Source organism: Camelina sativa, chromosome 7, assembly GCF_000633955.1.
Source record: "Camelina sativa cultivar DH55 chromosome 7, Cs, whole genome shotgun sequence".
NCBI lineage: Eukaryota > Viridiplantae > Streptophyta > Magnoliopsida > Brassicales > Brassicaceae > Camelina > Camelina sativa.
Window position 1 is genome coordinate 11,879,964 of NC_025691.1, and position 6,922 is coordinate 11,886,885.

The 6,922-nt window shown below is 36.0% G+C and overlaps 1 pseudogene; it reads left to right on the plus strand.

Annotated features, from left to right (window-relative positions):
* Positions 1,868-6,922, plus strand: part of LOC104704542 — an 11,092-nt pseudogene continuing 6,037 nt past the window's right edge.

The following is a 6,922-nucleotide window of genomic DNA, read 5'->3' on the forward strand; positions in this document are numbered from 1 at the left end:
CCCCTCACTGTGGATATCCAAATCCACCAGTAGGTTATTGGTGCGCCAGGCGTTCTGCGAACCATGGTCCCCACCCTATAACAACCTTCCCACAAGACAAGCTGTCACCAATTGACCATGTGAGTTCCTTTCTACGGTGAGGGGTTAGGATCGATGCCCTGCAGGGCCAGCTTGGGACCTATGGGGGCAAGCTAGCAGGGGGCTAGTGGAGTCCACGGGACGGGTTGTTACAAAACTATTTTAATGGGAAGATAAATTTTTCTTATTTTTTAAAACTAAAATATACTCCTACTTTCTACTTTTTCAGTTTGGAATATGTAATATTAATATGTTGACAAAAAAAAATAGAACATCAATATATGCATCTTCTTTTCCTAATACTGTATTTTAAAATTTATTGTAGTAGTTTTTCATTTTTTTATTTAGTTTATATTTTCATCTTTGAATTACTTGAGATTCATTTATTACCGTGCTTATAATTTTTTATTATTTCATTAGTTACGTCAAATTAAATTTCTTCTAATTTCTTAACCTTGATTGGTTGGTCATAGACTTTTTTTTTTGTGTGCAAACATTGTTGTTACTATTCATTCAATCTTAAAAGGAGATAAAGAGGAGAAGGTCATCAACCTAATGGTTGGATAAAATAGGCTAATCAAGCACAAGCCTACAACAAACATAGATAGATTGGAAAAAGTAAATCGTTGTTGATAGATCCATAGGAGCTTGGAGACAAAGACTACATCATGGTGTGTCAAAGAAACTTCGATAAAATACATTAGAAAATTTAACATTAGTTACTATCAAAAGATTTTGTGATGTTAGAAAAAAGTCTTTTGTTTCATTGGTTGCTAGAGCTAGCCACTTTGATATAGCAAAAAGACGTGAACATGTTCTCTCCACATAGGAGGAGGACAGAGCCAAAGTTCTCTCTATTGTAGAGGAGGTTGGATGCAAGGTTATCTCCCCAAGAAAGGAAGATGGGGGAGGTTGGACGCAAGGTTATCTCCCCCAAGGGAGGAAGGTGGAGTGAAGGTTCTCTCGAAGATGGAGGAAGTTGGACGCAAGGTTCTCTCCATAAGGGAGGAGGGCAGAACCGAGGTTCTCTCCATGGTTAGTCATACACTATTGTGATGTAATTTACTTTTTATTCAAAATATGTTTAAGCCAACAATTTTAGTGATTAAAAAAACTATGCAAAAGTGAAAGTAAAGAGATATATAATAGTTGACTTTATTTGTTAATATATATATTTTCTCGGTGGTAGTAAATAATATATTTGTAACATATAGTATACCTAGGTGTAAAAAATACACTTTTAATGGTAACATACATAAAAAAATTGTATATAGATATAAATTATTGTATTATAGAAAAAAAAATATAAATAGTATACAATAAATTTTAATAGATATTTCTTAAACTTTAATTTACTTTACAAAATTTAGACCCGCACATCGGGCAGGTTCTTATCTAGTAAAAACATAAAACTTACTTTACTAAGCAATATAGAGCATCCATATTGTTGTTAATAATATTTTCTTAACAAATAAATGATTTGATATATAGATAACAAAATATCATTTGAGAACTTTGCACGAAGAATAAACGACATCGACGCTAGCTTATAATCTAGTTTTTTTTTTTTTATCTTTAAGAGAGTTTTTTTATTCATATTTCTAAGACGACGCATTCCACAGTTTCAGACAATAACTTTTTTTTAACCTTTTTCTTAGAATTGTTCTTCGTCAGTATATATATATATATATATATATATATATATATATATATATATATATTTATATAAGCCACAGGTAAATGGACGAATCTATCTTAAATTTCATATTGTTTATAGTACTTAAGGTCAATGAGATTACTTGCAGCCTACTCATCTGAAAGCAACGGGCAAATAAAATGTGCTCACCACTCTCTGAGACCATCAAATATAAAGAACAAAGTTTCAAGCTTTCAGCTAGACGAAACAAAAAGTGACCTTTTTTTCCTTTTTCTTCTTTTCCTATATGTTTTTTCAGATTAACCTAGTCAACAAGAAGAGATTAATCAACAGAATCCACCAAATATAATCAAAAGCTGCTATACAAGGTCCAAACAAGGGATAACATCTCCTAAAGAATCAAGCTATCTTCATTGTGGTTGGAGTTTTATGCTTCTTTGCTGCCTTAATCTCGAGCGCAGGTGGAACTGGCGGTGGAGGTTTATTCATTCTAATCATGACTATGAAAACAACTTCAAGTTTATCTGGTATAATTAAGAATTAGATGTTAAATTTTATTGATAATGTTTGAATTTTAAAGGTAACATGCACAGGGTTTTCTGAATTTATTTGGTGGGTTTTTCTAAAACTATATTTAATTTACACACACTATTATATACTCTCTCTCTTTCAATATATAAGATCCATTTTATAAGATATTTTCAAGTTTCTATACATTTTAATATTAATTTAATACTTTTTGAGCATTTAATTCTGCAGTATTTTTTTTTTATTGGTTGAATTTGGTTCAATGGTACAATATTTGTAGTTTCTTAAAATTTGTGTTTTTAACTAAAAGATCTTATAAAATGGAATAGAGAAAGTATATAACGTTTAAGTTAACAACTAATTTTGAAGATTCAAATTTCTTATAATAAGATTTTACAATCGGCATGCTTGATAAATATGGTTAAATTATCTTCTATATATTAAAAGAACGTTTTTTAGTGCTTATGTCGCAAGTTTACTTGTTTAATAAGTTCATATTCGAATGGCCCAACTGAGTTTGTCTTCTACTTGACTGACTTATCACGTGGTATAAATATGAGTTGTAAGCCATACACATAGCATCCGATGATGGGTGTTTTCTACAACGACCTCGACTGCCCTGCATATCATACAACTCAAACTAAACAATAGTGATCACTCACATACATGTGCCACAGAACTTCGACTTTTCTAAATATATGGAGAGGATCATATATATCTTGTTGAATTCTCATAACCGTGGAAGCATTTGCATTGAACTCATAGTCCCAAATTTCTAGGGATTTTAATACATTTCCTTCTCTCTTTTTTTTTCAATGTTATTTGCAATGGAAGGTAAGCGTTTCTTAGGCCAGTACTTGATATGGGTGATATTGCTACTGGGGCAGCTGCATGAATGCAAAATCTGCATTGAGAAAGAAAGAAAAGCTTTATTGTAGCTAAAGAAATATTGGATGTCAATTACGCAAGAACCGGACTTGGACTATGTTTTCCCTACTTGGAATAATGACACAAAGAGCGATTGTTGCCTGTGGGAGGGCATTATGTGCAATCGTACAAGCAGGCGGCTAATCAAGCTTTCCATTCGTGCTACGAATTTGAAAGAAAATTGTTTCCTAAATCTTTCTTTACTACATCCCTTTGAAGAGGTTCGAAGTCTGGAAATATTGGCAGGGCTCAATGGCTTCATTGATAATATTGGAGGTATATTGGGGTTTCACAGTCTAGACTACAGTTTTGGTCTATGTTTGGAAACAACATTTTCTAAAGATTTGAAACTACTTAAGTTACATTTTTCCCCTGCATCAAAAGGTTATAATACCTTCATCCAAAGCATTGATTTATTATATGTGGCTGATGTCGACTTACACAAAATTACATCCAACAGTCAATCTTGATTTCTTCCAAATTCCATAAGCTATACTCTCTTGATTCCATTCAGTTAAAAAATATATATGATATGATATATTGAAGTGATTAGGGTGGACTAGTTACTTTTTCTATACTCGCTTACACGCTTTTCGTTTTCAGGTTATAGAAGCTTAAGGAGATTAAGGAACCTGGAGATTCTGGATCTCTCTTACAATAGATTCAACAACAACATATTTCCTTTTCTTAATGCTGCTACATCACTTATAAGTATTTCCCTTCAGGACAGCTTTATGGAAGGCCCTTTCCCTTTTGAAGGTATGTTATTTGTAACCTACTTAGTAATGATGTATGTTTGGTTATTTCATTTGGTTTTTATATGGCTACAATTTGCTATCTCTTCTTTTAGTTGTAATCATTCTTATATTTTTTTGGACTATCTTTCAGAAATAAAAGACTTGACAAACTTGAAACTGTTGGATCTTAGTAAGAACAAACTAAACGGCACCATGCTAGGTACCATCTACGTCAATCACCACTATCCATCTATAGATTTAATTTCATAACACGTTTATTCATGTTGTCATATACATAATAATTATAGTTGTCTTGCTTTGTGTCTCTTTGTCTTCCGGTAGGGTTGAATCATTTAAAAATGCTAGAAGCTCTGGATCTAAGTTACAACTTTTTTTCTAGCATAATGGAATTGCAAGGCAAGCTTTATTTTTAATCTTTCTCTTTATGCATAAGAAATGTCTCTAGAGTTATCGAGACAAATACAATTACTTCTATTATTCACAATATCTTGTTGTTTTCCAAACTACTTTTTTTTTTTTTTGCAGTAGTTTGTGAAATGAAGAATATGCAAGAGCTCAATCTCCGTGGAAATTATTTTGTGGGTCAGATTTCTCTTTGTTTTGGTAGACTAAACAAGCTACAGGTTCTTGATTTCTCATCCAACCAGTTAAGTGGAAATCTACCATCTAGTTTCAACAGCCTTGAGTCCCTCGAGTATCTATCATTATTAGATAACAACTTCACAAAAGAGAATAATCTGCTCTCCAACCTAACAAAGCTTAGGGTGTTCAAACTTTCATCAACATCAGAAATCAAAACAGAGAGTAATTTGGTGCCAAAATTTCAACTTAGTGTTGTTGTACTACAAGTTTGCAGCTTAAAGAAAATCCCTTTCTTTCTCTTGTACCAGAAGAACTTGCGTCTAATTGATCTATCGAGGAACATATTATCCGGAAATGTTCCTACCTGGCTGTTGGCGAATAATCCGACACTTGAAGTATTACATTTGCAGAACAATTTATTCACTATCTTTTAGATGCCTACAATAGTGCATAATTTGCAGTTCTTGGATTTTTCAGTGAATGATATTAGTGGACCAAATTCTTCGTATGCAAACAAATTTCACTTGGAGGGCGATTACAAAGGCGATTAGGGTTTTTTCCTTGGCTATCAAGTTTGATGGTTACGGCGGATCAGCCGCCTCGGACTACTGAGTCCGGTAAACCACGGTTGGATCTGGCTCTGCCTTTGGATGTAGAGGGGAGTCAAGGGAGTTCGGTTAAGGTTTTATCAGAAGAGTTAGGCTCCTCCCAGGATGGAGCCGCAACCACAGTTTCAAAGGGTTTGGGTTTGGGTCAAAAGCCATGGCTGAAGGCGGCGCAGAAGCACAAATTCATGAAACAAGCGTTTGTGGTAACAGAGATTGAGGGGAAGCAGCGTGTCGTGGTTCCCAGGGATGTGTTTGTTGATGGGAAACCACTGTGGGAAGATTTTGTCATCGGAAAGTTTCTTAATTCAAAGGCTCCCCATTTGGGGAAGATTCACATGATAGTCAATAAAATTTGGAGATTGGGAGATAAATCTTCACTCATTGATGTCATTGTGGTTAACGACTTCACTGTTAAATTTCGTGTGTGCAGTGAGAGTACCAGGCACAGAATTTTAAACCGGGGAATGTGGAACATAGGTGGTCTTCCAATGATCCTCTCAAAATGGACGCCTTTCGCTGAGGAGGCACAACCAGCGCTGAAGTCTGTTCCATTGTGGGTTGTATTGAAGAATATACCACACACCATGTTTACTAACAAGGGGTTGCAGTTTTTGTCAAGTGCAGTGGGTACACCTATACGTTTACATCCAAAAACAGAGGCATGCTCAAGTTTTGACGAAGCACAAATTCTGGTTGAGGCCGATCTCACTAAAACCTTACCCGTTGAATACCACTTGGCTGGAGAAGAGGAGGGGGAGTTAGATACTGTGGTCAAATATTATTATCTTTGGCTACCTCCTCAATGTAGTCAGTGTCGCAAATGGGGACATTTGCAGGCTGCCTGTCTGAAAACTGCTTTGCCAACTGAATCAGAGGTTGTTCCAACGATTCTAGCGGTGAAGGAGACAGAGATAGTGGGGACTGCAGACGCTCCTGCTCAGGAGATTATAAACCAATCTACAGAAGTAGTTTTGGGGACGGTTGATGCTCATGTTACTAAAACCATGGAGACAGAGGAAGCTCAGGAGTGGATAACTCCACGGAAAACCGGTCATAAGCCTATGTCTAGTCCGAACAAATAGAATACGCTGGTGCAGACTGGTGAGGTACCTCTGTTATCTAACTCCTACTCGGTTTTGAGTGAGGGGGATGAAGATGAGGCAGAGGAGGATGTTGTTCGGGCAAAGGAGGCAGCTCCACCTGTTTCAACACATGTTGGTGATTCTATCGCTGTTCCTCCTGTTCTACCTTCAACTGCACCGGTGTCTGTTGTGCCTGCAGTGGGGACAAATGGACGTGGAGTTAAACCTACTGTAACCCTAAGAGAATCAATCCCACGTGCTTCGAAGATATCTCATAAATATGTTAGCAACCCTTCTACTCAGCCTCAACGCGACCCGAGTAAGTCGGGTACCCAACATTAATTTATGTCGAATTTCTTTTGGAATGTTCGCGGATTCAACAAAATGTCAAAACATTGCGTAGTTCGAGATTGGGTTAAGAGGGGTTATTTTCAGTTTGGTTGTATTTTGGAAACAAGGGTAAAGGAAACAAAAGCTGCAGCTATTCTTGCTTCAGTTTTTCCTGATTGGTCCTATTTAACAAATTACACTTTCAATCGAAGAGGAAGGATATGGGTGGTATGGAATTCCAGTGTCCGTCTTACGCCTTGTTACACAAGTAGTCAGGTGATCACTTGCTCCGTCCTGCTGGAAGGTGCTGAGAAGGAGTTTTTTGTTTCGTTTGTATATGCAGCAAATGGTGTTGATGATAGAAAAGTGTTG